Consider the following 25,795-nt stretch of genomic DNA (forward strand, 5'->3'; position numbering starts at 1 on the left):
GTGTTAGTGACACACAGATGTGGTTGTGATGGTGAGGTGGAGAGGTTAGTCTTAAACTGAAGGGAAGGTGGTGTGAAGCATGGGTGGTTGGTTGATGCAGGTATGGAAGTGCCACAAACAGGAGATTTGTGTGAGTTATTGGAGAGCTTTTGTCTCATACTGAAGGGAAGGTGGTGTAATGGGAGGTTGATAGTGCCACACACAGTTGTGTTTTTGTGAATGATGTGGAGCAGTTTTGCCTCAGACTTTTAACTCTTGAGGCGCTTGCATCTCTTAGTAATGCTTGAGGCGGGAAAAATAGGGATGGTTGGAAAAACGTGGTTTCAGAATTTCTTGCCACATTTCCACAGTCGGAAGTAGCCTCCTGCCATTGTTTGAGTGATCTACCAACTGTCGAGGTTTTCTGCGGCGCTTCTTCCTGAAACCCCCAAATTAGATTCAAAAGATGAGAGATATGTGGTGTGGATCCTGGCACTAGGCAAAGGTGGTTCTCTTTGTTCCTTTGAAGATTTTTAACATTGTTTAATGGCAACAAGGCAATTTGCTTGTTTTTGTTTGCAGCCAAACAGTCATGAAGATTACACCCGAAGTGACTCATAAACATTCGTGGCGTGCTTTATACGAAAGATGATCATTAATCTCATGTTTTTTTGACTGGCGTTCTATTTTCTGCTAAATAATTCATCATCAGGCTGAACTAGTGCAGACAGAGTTATTCCCCTTTGATTACCTCTGAGAGGTGTTGTGTATTTTCTCATAATTGGCCTATCCGAGTCAGGCCAAGCAGTAATGCATGGCGAGTAAGGGTATGGTTCCAGTTGTGCTGAGTTGATGCAGCAGGTTTCCAGCGTGGTTACAGAACTGCAAATTGGCTGTCTTGTTCATTGTACAGCATGGGCCCGTGACCATGCAGACCTTATTGTGAAGGCTTTGTTTCCCAAATGATTTGTTTGTGGCTTGCTGCAGCACTCAGCAATATTTCAGCTCATTATGGCAGCTTCTAAATAATAAAATCGGGACCAGACATAAGATTGATATTGTGATTGATATTGGAAAAAGCCTCTGTATTGGGGCACAAAAATGTGCAATAAACTAAGTCACAAGGCTTGACCACCCAATCCATTAAGTTTCTTTTCATGACAAGCATAGGCTGCCTGGGACTAATCCTAACTGAGAATCTCCACTTACAGCTTAGAAGCTTTAAGCATAACATGTAGGGGTTTCAATGCTACAGTGGAGAAATAAAAAAATGACACCTTGAACTTTTAGTATATTTTTTACCCAGAATAGAAATGTCAGTTATGTGTTACATACAATCCTTATTTGTCATAAATTTTATGATTCCAACATCCATACTTTTTTGGATCCCACAGGACTTGCAATGTAAATTATTTGCGTCGATTCTCAATTTGTATCCGTATTGGATGCCATATTTTACATCCAGTTAAACACTGGTGGTAGAAATGTAATTAAAAGTATTAATGCACTTGTTATTTATGAAATATTTATTTTCTATCAATACAATCGTAGGGGTCAAAGGTGGCCCAGTCATCAGAGGCACCTATTGTTTTTACAGAGTTTCATCCCTTGGTATGTTGGGCATGCTAGAAACCTATGATTATTTGTTTGAATCCCAGATTCCCCAAGTCAAAATTTCTTGGCTTGCCAGCAACATACACTATGCCTGTACAAAACCTTTTGTTCCCGTGAAGATTTGGGGTAGAATAGGTCTTCAGCAATCAATGCTTGCTGTAAAAGCCGACTATGCTTGTCATAAGAGGCGACTAACGGGATCAGGTGGTCAGACTCTTCTGACTCGGTTGATACATGTCATTGTATCCCAATTGTGTGGATCGATGCTCATGATATCAATCACTGGACTGTCTGGTCCAGACTTGATTATTTACAGCCAGCCGTCATAGAGCTGGAATATTGCTGAGTGCGGCGTTAAACAACAAACAAACAAACAAACAACAAAACCTTTTGTATCACCTTTGGCTTTCCTCCCACATCAAGCTGACATGCTGTAATATACCTGAAATAATGTTCAAAAGGATATCAAACTCTCTCACATTCTCAGTATGTCAGATAATACATGTTCCAGTTAGAAATGATGTCTATTAATAATGCCATTCCTCTTACTTACTACTCAAATGAAACCAAAGAATACTGATTCTTTCATATAATTATAGCATGACAAATTAAAGGGAAAATGATGTCATGACTGATTAAAGGGAAAATGACATCTATTGTTCTAAAGATTTGTTTGTAAACAGTATTGCTGATAACACCGAGCTTACTCTGCTCTGCTCTGCTCGCCTTATTCCACTTCTGCTCCAGTGACCACAATATGGTTGTGGGCTTATCATGTGACCGGACCTTTCTCTTGTTTGTAAACAACACACTTAGTCTGGAATAAGAACAGGCAGGCTTAAAGCCTTTCAGTACACTTCACACATTGTTTTGCATAATTATATAGATGTACTACAACTGGGACAGTGTGGTGCATTGCATATCAATGTGACCGTATTGCAAGCTCCCCATAGGTCCTCGGTATTAGGACATCAAGGATAAATACACAAATGAATCGTTTTTCACATTTAAGGATATTTTATCAATTAAAGAAACATTTCATTGAAGTATGTTTGTCGAAATGCTAGACTTGTCAAAAATGAAACAGATGAAAAACACATGAATGGATTATCAGATGTGACGATGTGACAGAGGTCCCCGGGTGGGTAGGAGAGTCATTGGCTACATATAACCGAGTCATATTAATATTGTAATCTAGCCTTTTCAAAAACACTGGTTTCTAATCTAATTAGCTGGCAATTAGTATTTTTATCCCCCGCCAGGCCAGAATGGCCGAAGGGGGATTATGTCGTGGCGCAGTCCGTCCGTCTGTCCGTCCGTTTGTCTGTCTGTCCGTCCCACAGAGGGTACTAAGCTTGTGAAATCAACTCCTCCTACAGTTTCCAGAGAATATCCCTGAAACTCTACACACAAGATGTCGACATGTTGATGATACGCATATCGCAGTCCCGTTTCATTTCAACCATTTTGACAGAGTTACTGTCCCTGTTTTACGGAGCTTCATTTGCCTTATTGTGAGAGAGGGTACTAAGCTTGTGAAATCAACTCCTCCTACAGTTTCCAGAGAATATCCCTGACATTCTACACACAAGATGACGACATGTTGATGATACGCATATCGCAGTCCCGTTTCATTTTGACTAATTTTGACAGAGTTACTGCCCCTGTTTTACGGAGCTTCATTTGACTCGTTAAAAAAATTCATGCGGGGGATGTTGTGTTCTCAGAGCACTCTTGTGTAAATTAGCCGTAAGAAAAACACGAACTCTCTCTTAATTTTTTTTCTCTATTACAAAAACAAGCCTGATGCCAGTTTACTCTGTGCAGGGCTTGTGTTCACTTCACTGTGCTGAGCTCTATTGTTCAGAAATTATTGCACGCAGGATTTTGAAAAACAGAACAGTCGATGTACTGTCCCTTTAACTATAGTAATATGAAAGAATCGGGTGTTATTGAAACTCTTTTGGGTAGTAAATATGTTACCAGAAGGTATTATTACAATGCAGTCAAACATGTTTAGAGTATGATCTGAATACAGAGACTTTTTCTAAAAATTTAAAATCAGACAAGGACCAGTTTATAAATATAGAGTTTTATGGGCCAGTGCGAGAGACAAATCAAATTAGGTTGAAATGAATGTAAACAATGGTCGATAACTAAGAAATTGTTCAGAGTAATTTCATTTAATGCTCCTCAGAATTTTGATTATTCTTTTTGAAAATGTTTGATTATTATGATTATTTTGTTTCTAGTTTTCTTTAAGAGCCCTTTCAGTGCTTTTTCCTACACAGCTGTCATGCATGTAGTGAAGAAATACCAAGGGTTGAGAACTTTGTAGAAGTTCTGATGAGTTATCAGTTAGGATTGTCTCTCTAAGTTTCGGACAATCCTTCATGGGCTCTTGTTTTCTGGATGTTTTGCCCACTCTTCTGACACAGATTCATAAACGCTGATTTGTTCCAGGTTGATCCCGAGAACTGCGAGAAGACCAGTGGTGAGTGTTGATTTTGTTTCATTTCACACACAGGATGTCTGTGTCTGATTCTTTACAGGCTGCCGTGTCTCACAAGAAACAAGGTTTTCTGTAATGTGACTGCTATCGTTCAACAGTAGTTGAACTTGTATCATATACATATACAATGAAACCTCATTTGTCAAGACCCTGGAGTAAGTAAGTTGGAGCTGTTATGTGGAAACTCACGTTAATGTGGAGACCTCTTTAATGTGGAAACCTGTTAATGTGGAAACCCTGTGCATGTGGAACCATGTGCATGTGGAAACCTTGCCTTCTGGACATGACTGCTGGGAATGTTTACATTTGCATGAAGTGTTGTTATTTCATACCCATGATTCGTTATCCACTTAGGGGCAGGGGGCTAGCCTAGTGGTTAAAGCGTTTGCTCGTCAGGCCGAGGGCCCGGGTTCGATTTCTTACATGGGCCCATTTCTGGTGTCTCCCCCTCCGTGATATTGCTGGAATATTGCTAAAACTAGTAAAAGCTGCGTAAAACCAAACTCACTCACTTACCATTATCCACTTTACAAATGACTTATCAATTGGCGCTCTGACATTTGAAATGTTTCTATTGGAATGCTGTAGTTGTAATTTCTGAATCAGGTAATCCAGTGTTAAGGTTGCCCAGTTGTGAGTCTGTATCACATTCAAGACCTGCATGCCCAAGTCATGATACCAATGCTTTAGTCTGTCTCCCAGACCCAAGAAAATAAATTAAGAAAGAAATCCAACTCAAGTCTAGAAATAACAATGATTTGGTAAGTCTAGATTGCCTGAAAATAAGCATTGTTCTGTCCACCATTTGGTTTATTTTATGTTTTGTAGATGTATATGTTTAAATAAGACTGCTGTATATCTGGGACTTAGTGTTAGTCTGCGGATGTCTGGACTTGCACATGTGCAACATGTTTACAGCAATTCAAGACTACCTCAAGGGTGTAAATCAAAAGCTAGTTCTACCTGTGAATGTGCAGGATTGCATCTCTCATAAGTGTATCCCAGATTCGTCCTGATTATGGATGTTGGTTTCTATGCAACCATACCGGTGTGTGTGGGTGGTAAATGTCTTGGAACTGCATCACTTTGGGCTTTCTTCCCACACCAAGCTGACACACCATCATATGACTAAAATACTGTTAAAAGTGGCACTGAACCTCCTCACTTGCTAACTCTACCTGTGCACCACCAGTAGTGTATGAGTTTATCCTCCATGTTATGTACCTGCCTGGTCCACTACCTGTGCACCACCAGTAGTGTATGAGTTTATCCTCCATGTTATGTACATGCCTGGTCCACTACCTGTGCACCACCAGTAGTGTATGAGTTTATCCTCCATGTTATGTACATGCCTGGTCCACTACCTGTGCACCACCAGTAGTGTATGAGTTTATCCTCCATGTTATGTACCTGCCTGGTCGACTACCTGTGCACCACCAGTAGTGTATGAGTTTATCCTCCATGTTATGTACCTGCCTGGTCGACTACCTGTGCACCACCAGTAGTGTATGAGTTTATGCTCCATGTTATGTACCTGCCTGGTCCACTACCTGTGCACCACCAGTAGTGTATGAGTTTATGCTCCATGTTATGTACCTGCCTGGTCCACTACCTGTGCACCACCAGTAGTGTATGAGTTTATCCTCCATGTTATGTACCTGCCTGGTCCACTACCTGTGCACCACCAGTAGTGTATGAGTTTATCCTCCATGTTATGTACCTGCCTGGTCCACTACCTGTGCACCACCAGTAGTGTATGAGTTTATCCTCCATGTTATGTACCTGCCTGGTCCACTACCTGTGCACCACCAGTAGTGTATGAGTTTATCCTCCATGTTATGTACCTGCCTGGTCCACTACCTGTGCACCACCAGTAGTGTATGAGTTTATCCTCCATGTTATGTACCTGCCTGGTCCACTACCTGTGCACCACCAGTAGTGTATGAGTTTATCCTCCATGTTATGTACCTGCCTGGTCCACTACCTGTGCACCACCAGTAGTGTATGAGTTTATCCTCCATGTTATGTACCTGCCTGGTCCACTACCTGTGCACCACCAGTAGTGTATGAGTTTATGCTCCATGTTATGTACCTGCCTGGTCCACTACCTGTGCACCACCAGTAGTGTATGAGTTTATCCTCCATGTTATGTACCTGCCTGGTCCACTACCTGTGCACCACCAGTAGTGTATGAGTTTATCCTCCATGTTATGTACCTGCCTGGTCCACTACCTGTGCACCACCAGTAGTGTATGAGTTTATCCTCCATGTTATGTACCTGCCTGGTCCACTACCTGTGCACCACCAGTAGTGTATGAGTTTATCCTCCATGTTATGTACCTGCCTGGTCCACTACCTGTGCACCACCAGTAGTGTATGAGTTTATCCTCCATGTTATGTACCTGCCTGGTCCACTACCTGTGCACCACCAGTAGTGTATGAGTTTATCCTTCATGTTATGTACCTGCCTGGTCCACTACCTGTGCACCACCAGTAGTGTATGAGTTTATCCTTCATGTTATGTACCTGCCTGGTCCACTACCTGTGCACCACCAGTAGTGTATGAGTTTATCCTCCATGTTATGTACATGCCTGGTCCACTACCTGTGCACCACCAGTAGTGTATGAGTTTATCCTCCATGTTATGTACATGCCTGGTCCACAACCTGTGCACCACCAGTAGTGTATGAGTTTATCCTCCATGTTATGTACCTGCCTGGTCCACTACCTGTGCACCACCAGTAGTGTATGAGTTTATCCTCCATGTTATGTACCTGCCTGGTCCACTACCTGTGCACCACCAGTAGTGTATGAGTTTATCCTCCATGTTATGTACCTGCCTGGTCCACTACCTGTGCACCACCAGTAGTGTATGAGTTTATCCTCCATGTTATGTACCTGCCTGGTCCACTACCTGTGCACCACCAGTAGTGTATGAGTTTATCCTCCATGTTATGTACCTGCCTGGTCCACTACCTGTGCACCACCAGTAGTGTATGAGTTTATCCTTCATGTTATGTACCTGCCTGGTCCACTACCTGTGCACCACCAGTAGTGTATGAGTTTATCCTCCATGTTATGTACCTGCCTGGTCCTGGCTGTTATAAGATAAGATAAGATAATATTTATTGCAGAAACGTTCCATTACGGGACAGATGCAATTTTAAAAGACAAGACATTATGATTTATATATACATATATACAGACAAACATAATTTACATTCCTGTAGACACATACAAAAACAAAATAATCAATATTACATATTTTTATACATAAAATGTCAACGGTTGATTATGAGGGGGTATTTATTGTTTGAAATTATAGATGTGGAAACAAATGCAGTTGATATTGACCGCTTCATTATTTGACAGGATGTATTGAAATAATTTGTCTTCATGACTGTGGACATTTACATTTACATTTTGTCTGGATAGTTTTTCAAATAGTATATTTCTTTCTCGAGTGTGTTTAATACATGGGTAACAGTTGTTACATGCTGCATCTGTGCAATACCCTCCCCACCTTGCATCAATAAAGACCTACATCTCTGGTGCTGCATCTCCCAAGACACAGGGAGTCAGAGAAACACAAGGGGGTGAAGGCAAGAGAGGAGGGGGGAAAGAAGATTATTGGGGTTGCGATAGAAGAGGATAAGTGGGCAAGACAGGAGTTGATTGTGGGGAGAGGGGGGAGGCATGAGTGTTTGAGGGAGAGGATGGGGGTAGAGGTTTAAGAAGATTGGTGTTTTTGTGATGGGGAGGGGTGTAGAGGTTTGAGTGGTTTTTGGTAGATGATTCGGGAGGGGGAGTGGAGGATGGATGAGGGAGACAAGATGGGGATTGAGGCGGGAGGGGAGGGGATCGTGGCATGTGCTCAGTCAATCTCAGTCAATTCCTCTCTGGGATACTTCACAACAAGACATTAGCATGTTGGCAAATGAGGATGGGAATGAAAAATGGGGTATGGACCCTTACATGCATGTGAGCTATGCACTACAAAAAAATAGAAGAGCCCACTCACAAACGTCAAGGTCCTGACTGTATTGCCTTGACACTAATAACCAAACAGCATGGAATCTGTACAATAGGATATTATGTTTTGTTATCTAATCCTAGTCTTAACAAGTGTCTTATTTGAAACCATTCTGACTTTTAAGAGAATTTTATGTTTAACAAAGAAGTTTGGAAATTAGCCATGTCACATCAACTTGAGTCAGATCATAGACTTTTCAAGTTTCTCAGCTTTCTCCTGACAACAGAAAAGGCAGTATTTCAAATGTTGAAGTTTAATAATCTAGATGCTACACTTTAAATTCCAATTGTCGTCCAGTTTAAATAGATGTTTCAGTGATTCAGTGATGTATACTACTCAAAAGATGTTTAAGAAAACCCAGAATGTTTCATGTGACTTTAGTTAGTCCTTCATGGCTGGTGGGTATTGTAACACATAGCTTCAAATTGTTGGTGTTCTTTAGCATTTTAAGCTAAAACTTAGGAGCTTTCCAGTGTTCTATTTGCGGAATAATATACTGTATTCGACGTAATAAGTGCCCCACTCTAATAATCGCCCATGGTGATATTTGCTAGTGAAGAATCCCAATTAGCACCCCTTCCGATTGATCAATGTACACAAGACTTATTTATTCATGTATAATACTGTGTTATATGCATTCTTGATTATTGGAAATTAAATTCTGGAAATATATAAACATTTCAGACTGTCAGCATAAACCACGAAAATTATAATCTTTCAACTCTGTTGTTTTTTACCAAAATAATATTCTAATAAGAGCCCCTATTTCTAATTTTGAGAGCACCCTGGGCACTTTTTAAGCTTTCAATAACAAAATGGCTTTTCCAGTATGATGTTGCAGCAGTCGGTAATTATATTTCTGAAACTGTTTGAATAGTGAATGAATCACACTTAAAATATCTGCAGTAAATTATGCTGACATATACATTATTTGAAGATTGCATCAAGTTGGGACTTCGTTATTATCAAGATGGCTGCATTCATCAAATACTGTTTTCCTGAAGTTTCCTGAAGTGAGAATATAATCATAGATCCCTACTTTCAAATACTGAACACGAAATGATCCCGAAACAGGCTGCAGATATTTCTTTTCGCCATTTAGTATTTACTCACACATTATGACTCACATTGGGTGTTGATAGTTTTATTTGGGTATTCAGTGTATCTTACTCCCTTGGGTCCAGTCTAACAGGTATTCTACCAATGAGTAGTCTTTTTGGAAAAAAGAAAAAAGAAGTCTGCTTGAAACGCTGTTCACAGGTGACTTCTATGTTGTGTCTGTTTGTGTGCTGCCCCAAGTGTGTTACATGGTGCCTAATCTCACTACAGCAATATATATGTCTAATTAACAGTAACTGAGACATAGTGCCTTTTTATGCATTATTCACTGCAGTAGAGTTCATGTATATGTGATGCCTGCACTCGATCAAAGAAATACAGGTTCGCAAGGTCAAAGGGATGCATTGGGTAATTACATGGTGTTGTTATACTGTTGGGTTTTTGACAAATTTCATACATATTTGTATGCAAACAACTAAAATTAATTGGGTAATGGTGATTTTTTTTGCTATTTTACACAAATATGTAGCTTTTTATCAGGAGCTGTGCTGAAAGCTTCAATAGCCACATGCTGAAGAACATGTCCTTGTATTTAAGACTCGCCCCTACTTTACAGTGTTGTGTGATGATAAAGTATGTTTTCTGATCTATGACAGGGACTACTGACTAAGTACTATGTGATGTAAATAACTTGTTTGTTAGATCCAGAAATTCTTGACACTGAAAAAGTAAAATCCAGCCAACAAGTCAGAAACCTAACATTCTACTGGCCTTGTATATGAGCGGGCTAGTGTTACTTCCTGACACTGAAGTAGCTAACACACAGTTTCATGGTTCGTAGTTAGTGTTAGAGAAATTAGGCTACACATTCTGAGAAGAAAGACAAGAGATAAACCCTGTGTCTGTTGTCTTGTTAGACCATGCACTCACTCTTGTCTACCTAAAAATAGTCTTCCCTACAGTATTTGCTACAAGATAAGGAAAAACTGGGCTCTTTTAGTGATTGATATTGCAAAATAAGCAGAATTGTTTATTTGCACCTTTAACCCCTGAACAATAAATCACAAGGACAGTTTGTTTGTTTCAAATGATTCTAGTGAGCAACTGTGGTTAAACACTCTGTATCAGATACACTCTGTTCTTCCATGGTTGAGGGAGATTCTACTGTCCAGTGTGAATCTTTGGTGTCTGTTGGCCTCTAGGATCCCAAGTGGTCCGGATGCCTCTATGACCCAGGGGTGCTCCACAGGTCTCTATGATCCAGGGGGGTCTGCAGGCCTCTGTGATTCTGAGTGGTCCTCAGACCTTTGTGATCCAGGGGGGTCAGCATGCCTCTATGATCCAGGGATGGTCCGGATGCCTCTATGACCCAGGGGTGGTCCACAGGTCTCAATGATCCAGGGGGGTCTGCAGGCCTCTGTGATTCTGAGCGGTCCTCAGACCTTTGTGATCCAGGGGTGGTCAGCATGCCTCTATGATCCAGGGATGGTCTGCATGCCTCTATGATCCAGGGGTGGTCTGCATGCCTCTATGATCCAGGGGTGGTCTGCATGCCTCTATGACCCAGGGGTGGTCTGCATGCCTCTATGACCCAGGGGTGGTCTGCATGCCTCTATGATCCAGGGATGGTCTACATGCCTCTATGACCCAGGGGTGGTCTGCATGCCTCTATGATCCAGGGATGGTGTGCAGGTCTCTATGATCCAGGGGTGGTCAGCATGCCTCTATGATCCAGGGGTGGTCTGCATGCCTCTATGATCCAGGGGTGGTCAGCATGCCTCTATGATCCAGGGGTGGTCTGCATGCCTCTATGATCCAGGGGTGGTCAGCATGCCTCTATGATCCAGGGGTGGTCTGCATGCCTCTATGATCCAGGGATGGTCTGCAGGCCTCTATGATCCAGGGGTGGTCTGCAGGTCTCTATGATCCAGGGGTGGTCCACAGGTCTCTTTAACCAGGGGTGGTCCACAGGTCTCTATGATCCAGGGATGGTGTGCAGGTCTCTATGATCCAGGGATGGTCCGCAGGTCTCTATGATCCAGGGATGGTCTGCATGCCTCTATGATCCAGGGATGGTCTGCATGCCTCTATGATCCAGGGATGGTCTGCATGCCTCTATGATCCAGGGGTGGTCTTCATGCCTCTATGATCCAGGGGTGGTCTGCATGCCTCTATGATCCAGGGGTGGTCTTCATGCCTCTATGATCCAGGGGTGGTCTGCATGCCTCTATGATCAAGGGATGGTCTGCATGCCTCTATGATCCAGGGGTGGTCTGCATGCCTCTATGATCCAGGGGTGGTCTGCATGCCTCTATGATCCAGGGATGGTCTGCAGGTCTCTATGATCCAGGGGTGGTCCACAGTTCTCTATGATCCAGGGGTGGTCCACAGGTCTCTATGATCCAGGGGTGGTCTGCGGGTCTCTATGATCCAGGGATGGTCTGCATGCCTCTATGATCCAGGGATGGTCTGCATGCCTCTATGATCCAGGGATGGTCTGCATGCCTCTATGATCCATGGGTGGTCAGCATGCGTTTATGATCCAGGGGTGGTCCACAGGACTATGATCCAGGGGTAGTCCACAGGTCTCTATGATCCAGGGGTGGTCCACAGGTCTCTATGATTCAGGGGTGGCCCACTGGCCTCTATGATCCAGAGATGGTCCACAGGTCTCTATGATCCAGGGATGGTCTGCAGGTCTCTATGATCCAGGGATGGTCCACAGGTCTCTATGATCCAGGGGGGTCTTCAGGCCTCTGTGATCCTGAGTGGTCCACAGTTCTCTATGATCCAGGGGTGGCCCACTGGCCTCTATGATCTAGGGATGGTCCACAGGTCTCTATGATCCAGGGATGGTCCACAGGTCTCTATGATCCAGGGGGGTCTGCAGGCCTTTTTGATCCAGGGATGGTCTACAGGCCTTTATGACCCAATGGTGGTACGTGGGCCTTTAAGATCCAGAGGAGATTTAATTGGTATTCTTGGGTAATCTTGGGTAATCTACAAGGCAATCTGACTGAAGAGCACATAACCAGTGTTTCTAAAAAAGTTGCACCAAGAGCCCTTAGAGATGTTGTTCTCAATAAATAACGTGAGATGTCAAAACACTTTCAGGAAGTAATGTAAGGGTGACTGGAAATCTTGGCAACGGTAAACAATACAATTTCATATTTTTATTGTAAGAACTGTGAAGTGATAGCTGTAGTTCCATAGCGAAACACATAACAAACCAAGGGAGTCAGTGGTGGCACCAGGTGAGATATAATTCATATTGCTGTGGAAGAGCCAGCTACACCACTCTGACCATGTCAGAACTGGTGAGTCAGTAGTGGCACCCGAGGGATGGGATATGACTTGTATTGCAGTAGAAGAGTCTCATACGCCATTCTGACAATCTCAGAACTAGTGACCAGTAGATGAAATATGACTTACCGTATATGACCGCGTATAAGCCGAATTTTGAGGACCAGAAAAAAGATTCTGTAGAAAGGGGTCGGCTTATCCACGGGATACACTTTCATGATAGTATTTTTCAGATCGTGATCTGTCAGAAACATCGCCTGAATCGCGGTCCGATAGATTACAACTTCCCGAAAGTTTGGAAGTTGCCACGACTAGAGCCATTATTGTTATAAATTATCAATAAAGTTATTATTATACACCAATGTTGTCATTATTAAAAAAATGTTATGCATGTTACTACTTCCGATAATAAGTTTTCAATTGAATGTTCAAAGTTTATCGTTCTTCGTCAACTCCACAATCTTTACATGTAACAATATACGTAATTCACAGCTATAATATATAATCCCCAGATAAAATCGCCAATAGCTATTACGTACGTTTTGCAAAGTTCATAAATTGATAGTGAACAAGTGTCTACCTTTATTGAAAGGGGCAAATAAACAACTGTATTGGCGAGTTATTCCGTTCGCCATTTGCAAAAACATGTGATCAGCTGTTTCCTGTGACGTCACAAACGGTGACCACTGTGATTGCTTCCTGTTGTTTAAAAAGCAACACGGTACACAAGGAAATCAGCATTGATAATAACGGGCCGATTGCTATTGTCATGTTGTTTACACAAACATTTTCAAGTTGTGGGTGCTTAGCGATCGTGTTGGGAGTAGGGGCTTAATTCCTTTGTTTTCGAGAGATTAGTTTAATAAACTGGAAAAGCCTGTGAGTAAGTGATGGTCATTCAATGTGTTCATAGTATGATAGTTTATTTAATTCAATTGGATTAACATACAATAGTGGTGTAAAGGGGGTTATAAAAGTTGGTATATTTTTACTGACTGACATTTTCATCATGAGTTTTAAACGAAAACGCCATGCTTACGATGCTGAATTCAAACTGCGAGTCTTCGCTCCAGCTGATATATTTTCTCACGGGTTCAGAATTCTATATACACCGATTCACAAAATGGCGCTTGGTTGTTGATGGCAACATGTAACGATCATTATGAGATTAAAAAAACCCACGAGAAACAGCTTCCCACATTATGAAAGTGGATGACTGGTTTGTTAAATCTTTATTAGAAATAATAATGACTTTTTCAATATAATTACAACGTTTTTCATCTTATATTTTTGAATATCTGCGAGTACCGGCACATGTCTTGCAGTCCGACTTCGCAGTGTTTTTTGTCTTTCAATTCCTGATTCGGCTTATCTGCGGGTCATATCATTTTCTTTCGTATTTCAATGGTCAAATTAACACCTCGGCTTATCTACGGGGTCGGCTTATCCGCGGTCATATACGGTATATTGCAGTAGTAGAGGTCTGATACAATGCTTTGACGATATCAAAACAAGATTAGTAATGGAGGCTTCAGAGGGATGTGGTATAACAATATATATTGCAGTAGGTGCCTGATATATCATATATTATACAATACTTGTCAATGTTTTTCTTTAGATTAGAAGCACTTTTTTAAGGATTTCAATACAAACTGCAATTGTTCTTTTTTCATAATTTACATGGTAAGCCGATGTAAATAAGTCTTAGGCAACTGGATCATGATTGGATGTATAGTACGTTATTGTTATCCCCCTTATGAAAACTTTTGGCTGGACCTGTGAAAACGTGATTTTCACAATCATGTTAAACCTGTGTCCAGTTGTTAAGAAATGTTCCTGAGACAAGGAACACTGATGTATCCAGTCCGATATGTCCTGAACAAACACGATGTATAGAAGTGAGTTGTGTAGCAGTAATAGAAGCATTTATCTGCAAATAAAAATAACAAACAGTAGCATCTTTCTTCCTGGATTACACGATTAAGAAAGATGTGACTATCAGGATCGGGTGGTCAGACTCACTGACTTGGTTGATGCATGTCATCGTATCCCAATTGCATAGCAGGGGTAGAAACTAACATTTTTAGTCCACTAGTCCTTATAATGATAACAAGTAGCAAAAGCCTTATAAAGCGCAAATTTCTACAAGTCCTTATAATACTAATATAAGGACTACAGGACTAGCGCTGCATAGATCGATGCTCATGATGTCAATCTCTGGTTGTCAGGTCCAGGCCAGATGATTTACAGACCGCCATCATACAGTTGGAATATTGCAGAGTGTGGCGTTAAACAACAAACAAATTAAAAAATTGATTGAATAATGGGTTTGTTATCATCTCAAGGCCATAACATGTAGAATAAAATAAAGATTAAGATGGGTGAGAATAAACATTCTGATAGATAATGTTTATGCTGAAGAGAGGCAGATTTTGTGGTTGTGGGAAGTCTACCTGGGTGACATGGCTGGCCACCAGGGTTTGGTTCAGACAAAGCGGTGGAGGAAAACACTTGTCATGGGAGTTATCGGGACATGAAGCACATCTGGTTGTAAACACTTGCCCAACAAACACTTGTAGTTTCGTCCACTCCTTCCTTCTCAAATACACACTGTTTGCTGGAGTGGCAGTCAGTCAACAAAAACAACTTTGTTAAATGGCGTTAGGACTGACTCTTGATGGGTCTGTTGTTTGTTTGTTTGTCTGTTTGTTAGATATGTGGGTATTTCAGAAGAACATGGGGCTTTTAATTTGCACAGTTTAGAATTTAGGGAGTCATAATACACATTTTCTGGAAACAAAAAAATGTTTCTGTTGGTGATTCTGAAAAAGGTTACTATGCATGTCGTAAGAGGTAGGGCTGTGTATTGACCTGGATTTTGTATTGCAATATATTGCCATACTTTAGCCTGTATTACATATTTACATTTTCATGAGTTAATCAGAGTTATACCCTGTATTAATGTCAGATACCTCAGTCAGTGTCCCTCATTTTTCTCCTTTTCGCTGTTAGGAGCTTGATGGTCACGATATGTACATGCTAATTCATAAAAAGATTGTCAGAGGCAAGTTGTATCAGAAAGATACTATTTTCCATCTCCATGTCAATAAGAAACACATGAATATACTTATATATAATTGCCCCAATATATTGCTACATTTACAAATGTATCACAATATGTATTGCTGAAGATTTTAACCACAATATACCAGTGTACCGGTAATACCGCACACCCTTAGTAAGAGTGAGTGAGTGAGTATGGTTTTACGCCTGTTTTAGCAATATTCCAGCAATATCAAGGCGGGGAACACCAGAAATGGGCTTCACACATTGTACCCATGTCGGGAATCGAACCCGGATCTTCGGCGTGACGAGCGAACGCTTTAACCACTAGGCTACCCCCCCCTTAATAAGAGGCAACTAATGGGATCGGGTGGTCAGACTTGTTTAACGCATGTCATCGTATTCCAATTGCGTGGATCGATACTCATGATTTCAATCACTGGATTGTCTGGTTCAGACTCGATTATTTACAGACCCCCATCATATAGCTGGAATATTGCGTGTGTGGCGTCAAACAACAAACAAACAAAACAAAAACCAATTCAGTCATGCCCATTAACTAAATGAAATATCACTGTTCACTTACGCTTGAAAACTGTTCCTCTGTACCCAACTACAAAACAATCGCTTTTTGAAAATAAAGGAGAAGTGTCTAGGGGTCATTTCACTGATAATATTACAAATTAATTGGCAACACTAGATTAAAATAGTGATCAGAAAGGCCCAAAGACCCAAGGACCATCTTCAGTTTCTACCCAAGCCAATGTTTAGGAGCATGCAGCTTCTTTTATCTTGTCTGTGTGGCAGTGGTAGCACTGATCTGCTTGCCATGACAGCAGAATCAGCCTCCCATCTTCCAACCTGGCTTCTGTTTACAGGTAGTGGGGCACTTCCAGCTTACACAGCATGCACCAGGAGGCCAGGAACACCTTTTACTCTCTTTTGGACATTTGACATAGATTTGTGTTAAACAATATCCAGAGGCCGTGTTGAAAGATATAGTTGTTTACCATGGAGCCTGACTAACATTTACTTCAGGATTCCCTGCTTCCCAATTTGATATCATTTGTTTGGCTACAAATAATACAACTTTTAGGTTGTTGAAATAGTTTGTGTTTAGACCCATGTTGTACTCTTTCAGCAAACTAATTGCCAATGAGGTAAACATCTTGTGTAACTTTGTCAGGACTAATTTGAAGTTGTAATGATTGTTTTTGCTTTGGGTGTCATTATGGTGTAGAAACTGGATTCAGCATGGTTGGAATGAGTACTGCAATAAATAAAGTTGGTTTTCTTTCTGAAACAAATACTAGTAAAGTGAAAGTTGGCATCTGACATCAAAGTGTGTCTGATTTCAGTTATATGTGCTTGGTGAAACTAGTGTTCAAATGAAGTGAAGGGAAATAATTGTGTCAGTAATTATTGAATACATTATGCAATATGAGGGTTCTCAGGTGAGGCATAGTGTTTCAAATGATAGATTTACGGGGTTATCAGGTGAGGCATAGTGTTTCAATGATAGATTTACGGGGTTCTCAGCTGAGGCATAGTGTTTCAAATGATAGATTTACGGGGTTCTCAGCTGAGGCATAGTGTTTCAAATGATAGATTTACGGGATTCTCAGGTGAGGCATAGTGGTTTCAAATGATAGATTTACAGGGTTCTCAGGTGAGGCATAGTGTTACACTTGATAGATTTACGGGGTTCTCAGATAAGACATAGTGTTTCAAATGATAGATTTACAGGGTTTTCAGGTGAGGCATAGTGTTTCAAATGATAGATTAACGGGGTTCTCAGGTGAGGCATAGTGTTACAAATGATAGATTTACGGGGTTCTCAGGTCAAAATGTTACTCATAGATTTACAGGGTTCTCAGGTGAGGCATAGTGTTTCCAATGATAGGGTTACGAGGTTTTCACTAAGGTCACAATGTTACAAATGATAGATTTGCTGGGTAATGTGTTGAATCGTAAATGTTACAAATGAGATATTCATGGGTTCTTTGTTTCAAATATTGTTGCCCCAAATTTCTAGTAGCCCTTATTTCTAATGCAGTTACTGCAGAGTTATTGCAAATAATGTTGTTAAACAAGTAGGGGCGGCAGGTTAGCCCAGTGGTTAAAGCCTTTGCTTGTCACGTCTAAGACCAGGTTTCGATTCCCCACATGGTGGTGATATTTACGGAATATTGCTCGCTCGCTCACTCACTCACTCACTCACACTCACTCACTCACACTCACTCACTCACTCACTCACTCACTCACTCACTCACTCACTCACTCACTCACTAACCTGCTCCTCAAATGGAATCTGCTGAGTCTTTTTATGATTTCATTTGATCAAGTAAAATGTATTCATCTTTATCAGTCAACCCATTCATTACTATTTGGTCCAGTATTCAAGGGACCCATGAAGATCTGGGGTCTTCAGCAACCCATTCTTCCTACTATGCTTGATGTGAGAGGCAACTTACGGGATTGGGTGGTCAGGCTCGCTGACTTGGTTGATGCACGTCATCGATCAATCACTGGATTGTCTGGTCCAGAATCGATTATTTCCAGACCGCCGTCATTTAGCTGGAATATTGCTGAGTGGGGGGTCAAACAAACAAACAAACAAACAAACAAACAGTATGCAGGGAGTTCAGTCACATTTTCCTCTGTAGTTTATGCATTTCAGCCTGAATCAGATTCTGGACAAATGCTCGTGTTTATGCTTACTGGGACATGTATAATGTTTGTGTGGAAGTAACGCCCTTGTGGTATCACTGATGGACACCAGTAAGATTAGATGCAGTTTGTAGGGGAGATTACTTAGCTATAAATGACGTTGTTAGTAGAATGGAGACCACCCAAGTATACATGGTAGCTGTTAGATGGACATGGTTAAAGGTGAAACAGTTTCTGTGAGGAAATTATGAGTTTTCCAGCTTCAAGTTTCTTCTATTGCAAGTCTGGTTCATGATTGGTCTTCAACAACCCATGCTTGTCGTAAGAGGCAGCTAATAGAATCTATTGGTCAGGCTCCCTGACTTGGTTGAAGCACCTAATTGTGTAGATCGCTGCTCATGATGTCATTCACTGACTCGATTAGTCACAGATCGCCATCATATAGAAGGAATACTGCAGAGTACGGTGTTAAACAAGGAACAAAACAATCTGTTGCGAGTAAGGGGTAGGATAGCCAGTGTTAAGGTCAGGGTCAGCTAATCCTGGGTTTGGGTCCATGGGTGGCCCAGTCGCCTAAGGCTCTCTGTGCAGAGTTGAGTCCCTTGGCCCGCCCGAAACCTCTGATCGTGGGTTCGAATCCCAGTTCGCCTCGATTATGTTTCTAGGTTTGTCAGCACCATACCCGTGCTCGTGGGTGTCACCGAAGTGGTAAACGTCTGAGACCTGCATCACTTCAGGCTTTCCTCCCACATTAAGCTGACACGCTGCAATATAACTGGAATACTGTTATAAAAGGAGTTAAACCCAGCTCACTTACTAATCCTGGGTTTGATTCCCAGTTTCTCCCCAATCTCCCAGTTCTATGTTCATGCTTCTGGCATTCACCAAATTGGTATACATACCTACAAGTTACATCATTTGGGGCTTTACTCCCACAAGCTGTTGCTAAAATGTAAAATACTTTTCAAAGCATTAAACCTCATTCAATCACTCTGTTTCTGGTTTGAAGTCTATTTTAGGATGCATTCAATTTTTGCAGATTTTTCAAACATTTTTATAGTCTTTGAAATAGTCTTTCTTAACTATTAGTAAATGGCAATGTTAATAAAATATCATAGAAATGATTGGTTTACATCCCACGTGAAATGTAATTCCTGTAAGTAACAAGGGCCGATTTGTCAAGCATGCCAAATCTTTGAAGGTTAAACTTGGCAGGGAAGATTCCAACCAACACTCCTAATGAAATGCCTTGTTTTTCTAGCCAACTGAATTTACCATGAAGCCATACCCTTTCAGAAGGTGATATTTCCCCATTCTACTCATCAAGTGACATTATGTGTAGCTCCCTCCTAAACCCAGAGTTGTTAAGCAGAAAGGCCAATAAGGCTGTTTGAAAAATTAATTATCCCCCATATTTACCTATTTGCCAGCCAGCAGCAATGGGTGATTTCTGTGTCAGCACAAAGATCTGTAGGTGGTATTTACAACAGGAGACTGATGTGCTGTTGCTTGCAGGCGTTAGCTCACAGATATTTTGATAGCTATTCCATACCTTCCAAGCTAGGTAACCATTTGATAAGTTAGCTCCTGACTTGATTAGAGTATTGGTTTGCCATGATGCTTGATGAAATCTAAGTGTTTATTACCAACGGGAGAGGTGTGTGGACCAGCGATATTTGAACTTCTACTGCAGGTTTTGGCATAACGTGCAACCAATTTTGTATATTTTTGGTTCGGAAAAACATATGCATGTGGGATGATGGGTATTTGGCTGATACGGAACGGTATTTTGCAACAACTTTGTCGTATTTGATGCAAGGTAAATAGGATTTTTTGATGATTTATTGCACCAGTGCTATGCTTCTATACTGGACTATTTATCGTTATCATAACACTGTTGATCTAGGTACCTGGATGCTCTCAGAGCTAGAATCCACAACAGATCAGGCTGTAGGAAAGGTGCTATGGTGGGGAGGGTATGAAAAATAATGGATAAATTAAGAATAACGTTTTTAGGCTTGTCATATCTTGATGACTTGATGTAATAAAGCATCATTTTGTGATGCACGTTTGGCCTTGAGATACTTTGGTTTGTGGGTAATGGTGAAGTCTTCTAGTTAAAGTGTTCACTCATCAAACGGAAGGCCCAGGTTCGATTCCCAATACATGGGAGCAATATGTGAAGCCATTTTCTGGTGTCCCCCGCCTGGATATTGCTGTAGTTTTGCTAAAAGGGATAAAAACCCAACTCACTCACCCACTCTTTGAATGTCTGCAGTTTGCATTGACATATTTCTCCAGATTGTGTTTGTGGTATATATCAAGGCAATAATCAGCTTTATATCTTGGCTTGTAATAGATTCCACCCTATTAGACATCCTGTCTATGTTAATGAGGTATGTGTTATGGTATATATTGTGTTTGCACCTGATGTTACATAAGGTGATTATGCAAGGCTTGTTCAGTGTAAGTGTACATCTTTCTATTTGGTGATAGTAAAGCTAATCGTTTATCTTTGAGTCAGTCATGTTCTATCCTTGCCATATGAATAATTTCTGTTTTCGATCTAGTTAAGAGATATATGCTCGTTGCCACATACCTTTAATTAGTTTGTAAGCCTTTATCTTGAGGTAAAAACTTGCATGAGGAAGTTGTGTAATCGTATGAGTGCGAAGTGTTTATGCAAGGCTGAAAATACTTGTGTCACACAAATGAATGTTTATCACCTAAGACAAGGGCATGTTAGGGATTTACACAATAGATGAATAGCAGAGAAGATGTTGTCATGTGGTTGGCATTAGGGACATTGACAGTTCCCTGCAACCAGGCATGTTGTAGGTGCATAAATAAGATACCAGGTAAACAGGGCAAAGAACCTGGGTGTTTTTTTTATTATTACATGAATTATTTGGGAGATCAACATTATTATCCCCCGCCACGAAGAGAAATATTTGTCAAGACTGAGTTTGAAAATTGGTGCAGTAAATTATTTTTTACCAGATTTACTTTACCTTGATACATGTTTTTAGATTTTGAGCATACACAGTTATGGCTCATGATCCATGTTATTTTACAAAGTGCATAGTGGCTGCAATGGGAAAAATTGTTCTCAGAAACTACTGAAGTTAGCTCATCTTAGAGATACTTATCAAGACTCAGAAGACTTGAGTTCGAGAATTGGTGCCATAAATTATTTTTCCCAGGGACTTTTGCGTGTGTTCATTTCACATTTAATCATTTTTTGTGATGATAGAGATACACTAGTGCCTATCTCTTCTTTAGAGTTTATAGATATCTTTTTTTAATTTTTAAAGTATTTTAACTGCTATATGAACCAAAAAAATTCTAATGTGGGGGATAGTGATAACTTTGTTTATTGTTGAGTAATCCATTCTAGATATTTCATTTGGACCGACAGTGTCAAAATTTCCAGGCATCGAATACTTCATAACACTTGCAAACCTGAAAACACTTTATATTTATCAACATTTGAAACTACAAAAGGTACAGTCATTTTCTGAAGCATGCTCTCTGTACATGAACTCTCACACTTGTTAGATGGACATGACGGCACTCTGCAATGTGATGCCGTCACATGGTTCTGGTTAAGTAAACTAACTCAAAGTTGTTGGGTAAATATTGAACAATATTGGATTAATGTGACATCCATTTTGCCAAGACAAAAGGTGTTTTTCAAATTTGGGAGGGAGGGGGAGGGAGAAGAGAGAAAGATACATACATATAAAGGAAAGTTGTTGTATCCAGTGTAAAGTATGACAGATTTTCATGATCGAATGCCATTTAATAACTTTTCTCAACCAAACAGCCTGCATCCAACACTCTCATTCATTTTACAATAGTTTATTGTGCATGCTTTCTTTTATCAAGAATGTAAAGGTTGAATCTTGAAAGTTCTTCATTTAGTTCCTGCTGGAGTGAGTCACGTTATTTATTTCTGTCTCTGTCAGGGAAGTTGGTGATGTTCATGTCATAGTCTAGTCAATGTTAATCTTTTTCTGGAATAGATCGATGTGGTAATTTATTATACCAGTAGGTGTGTGAGGGGGGGGGGGGGGGGGGGGGAGATTGGTCTTGGACTAAAAAATCCCCAAAATGTTCAAATTTATATTTTTTATTTGGGAAAAAAACCCTCTAATTATTTCATGCCCCCCCTCACCCACTTCACCTCCCTATAGTAAATGACCAGTCCCTATGTCTGTCTCTTGTGAGTGTAAGTCTGTTTCTCAATGACTAAGTTGAGCTGTGAATATAAGTCTGTTTCTCAGGAGAAAGTCGAGTCTTATTTGTTTGTCCTAAAGTCTGCCTTAGAAAAGTAACTGTTTTCAACTTACAGTAAGTCTAACCGGCTGTGGGAGAAGTGCCTTGTATGAAAGGTGGTGGTTGACCTCCTTCATTGGTCCATTCTTGCTGAAGACAGGGAGATTCCAGATCTCCTTCTGCCCTTTGATGTGGTAGCAATCGCTCCTCCAGTTGTGGAGAGCTTGACAGGGCCTACCTGTAACAGCATTGATCAAATGGCACTCTGCACACACCCCTTGTGTCTTTAACTACCATCCTGATGGAGAACAGCTTGCCCAGATTGTTGCAGTCATAAGAAATTAAATTTGTGAGATCCTTTGGTGGTATAAAATGACACTGGCGTACTGTAATATTTACTGGAACACAGTAGATAAGTAGCAGATTAACTGTTGTTCCTGGTCCAGTTACATGCAGGATTGTGTTGTGTAGTTACTCTCTGTGTGTGTGTGTGTGTGTGTGAGTGTGAGTGTGTGTGTGTGTGTGTGAGAGAGAGAGAGAGAGAGAGAGAGAGAGTGGGGGGGGGGGAAGTAGATTTAATCCCTATAGAAGTGTGGAAATCGAATGCAGGGAAGGAAAGTGCAATATTTCTTGACTTGAAAACTACCAGATCAGGAGATAAAAACTTGCTTTTTCCTTTTAATTGTTACAGCAATGAATAAGAAATTATTTTGATAAGAATGGCGGACAGAATTTTTAAAAAGTGATGGCTGATGAATCAATTGTTCCAAACTGTTTTACATATATTTTAGAACATGTATCATTGTTTTAGTAAGTCAGTGTGGCCTATTCACCAACTTAACCATACTTCTTTACTTTTACACAGTCATGCCATTATACAATTCTTGACAGTAAGATTGTAAGGAGATACACTATAGGATACATAACAACTACACGTCATTTTAATAAGCTGTATTCCAAAGTGAATGATGCCAGGCACAACAAAGATCTATGTTTTAGACTTCAATCATTTACCACTGTTTAACATCGACCTTTTGTATCTTTCAAAATCATATAAATTTTGTGTTGCTTGTTTGAAAAAGAAGTTTTGTAGTATGTTTCAATCTTTTTTCAAAACATCAGATACAAACTTGACAAGTCTAACATTCTTAAGATTAAAATAACCATTTTTTTCCTCAGCCCTATTTTGAGTAACATTTAATCTTACTTGGCTGATGCTATGAATGGATTACATCACAGCGTGTTTCAGCAAGGATAAAGTCTGTCAGGGCTACATGCACTGCAAGGTCCAAATTATAGAATTCTAAAGGAAGTATGCTGCAATAATGTCAAAACATTAACAAACAAGAATCGAAACTTGTTATGGCGTGTATAATGTCCAAAAAAGTGTGCAATATACTCAAGAAAATACGGAAAACATTACGTTGCTCAAGCAACTTGTTTTTGTTCCATATCTGAACTTCAATACACACACTGATGTTTCAGATTGCTTCTGAATTAAAAATTTAGAATTATACAATATATCGTGATACGTAACGTAATACGGCCTAGTGGATTGTAAATATTGTGATACACTTTAAACCTCCAACACCCATCCCTACTAAATAGCTTACTGTCATTGCTGAACCACAGCTAAAATTGCACTCAATCATGAATCTTTGTGTCACTTTTCCTTAGTATTATGCACTTCCATTAACACAGTATTAGATCATGTGAGATACATGGAAGTATTAGATCATGTGAGATACATGGAAGTATTAGATCATGTGAGATACATGGAAGTATTAGATCATGTGAGATACATGGAAGTATTAGATCATGTGAGATACGTGGAAGTATTAGATCATGTGAGATACATGGAAGTATTAGATCATGTGAGATACATGGAAGTATTAGATCATGTGAGATACATGGAAGTATTAGATCATGTGAGATACATGGAAGTATTAGATCATGTAAGATACATGGAAGTATTAGATCATGTGAGATACATGGAAGTATTAGATCATGTGAGATACATGGAAGTATTAGATCATGTGAGATACATGGAAGTATTAGATCATGTTAGATACATGGAAGTATTAGATCATGTTAGATACATGAAAGTATCAGATCATGTGAGATACATGGACGTGTTAGATCATGTGAGATACGTGGAAGTGTTAGATCATGTGAGATACATGGAAGTATTAGATCATGTTAGATACATGGAAGTATTAGATCATGTGAGATACATGGAAGTATTAGATCATGTGAGATACGTGGAAGTGTTAGATCATGTGAGATACATGGAAGTATTAGATCATGTTAGATACATGGAAGTATTAGATCATGTGAGATACATGGAAGTATTAGATCATGTGAGATACGTGGAAGTGTTAGATCATGTGAGATACATGGAAGTATTAGATCATGTTAGATACATGGAAGTATTAGATCATGTGAGATACATAGAAGTATTAGATCATGTGAGATACGTGGAAGTATTAGATCATGTGAGATACGTGGAAGTATTAGATCATGTGAGATAAATGGAAATATCAGATCATGTGAGATACGTGGACGTATTAGACCATGAGAGATACATGGAAGTATTAGATCATGTTAGATACGTGGAAGGAGGACATGGGGGGAAGGTATCTGTCAGAGTATATGTTGCCATCTTAACTATAGTAATGTGAAAGAATTGTAGGTCCTTAACATATTTTGAGTAGTATATCCTCTGCACGTCCAAACCGGGTTCAAACGTTATTTCCTATCATAACGCAATAGGGACTGGTCACGTGACCCCTTTTGGTAACCACACCGTATGTTATTGATATATGGAAAGCTCTTGGCAATGTGTTAATGTACACATAGACCTTGTGCGTATGTTTAAAAAACATGGAGTGGGCAAGCAAAACCGTAATCTTTCAGGTCACTTTGTGTCAGTCAGCCATGTTTTGTTTTCCATTTTCTGTCTATTTTCCAAAATAACCTTGCCATTATCTTCGATAAATATCATAGAATAGTGTCGACCCTTTTGCTTAAAATCCAGTAAGTACTTTTTGGCTTGGGTTTACCATATTTCTTGAAAAGGTTCTTGTTGGTGGCGCTAAATGCTAATCATTATCATGAGAACAGACGCAGCATGAGGTCATGGCAAGGTCCCGGTGACTTGGTGAAAGATGGCGTCTGCTCCTGCAGGTAGCAGTCTGCACATTCATCACAGCGGGGTGGTCATCAACATAGGCTCAATGATGGACACTGGAGGTTCAGAAATTTATGGCATTGAAGACAAACAT

General features: G+C 40.3%; 1 protein-coding gene across 1 annotated transcript in view; it reads left to right on the top strand.

The window, feature by feature from the left end:
• The window catches only part of LOC124110632 (myocardin-related transcription factor B-like), a 103,421-nt gene that overhangs the window by 16,759 nt on the left and 60,867 nt on the right, over positions 1-25,795 (top strand). The window contains exon 4 of the mRNA XM_046469945.2: positions 4,057-4,087. The gene's annotated coding sequence lies outside the window, so the exon portion shown is untranslated. The remainder of the gene's footprint in view (positions 1-4,056; positions 4,088-25,795) is intronic.

The sequence above is a fragment of the Haliotis rufescens genome, unplaced genomic scaffold (genome assembly GCF_023055435.1).
Source record: "Haliotis rufescens isolate VD_foot unplaced genomic scaffold, xgHalRufe1.0.p SCAF_11, whole genome shotgun sequence".
Classification (NCBI taxonomy): domain Eukaryota; kingdom Metazoa; phylum Mollusca; class Gastropoda; order Lepetellida; family Haliotidae; genus Haliotis; species Haliotis rufescens.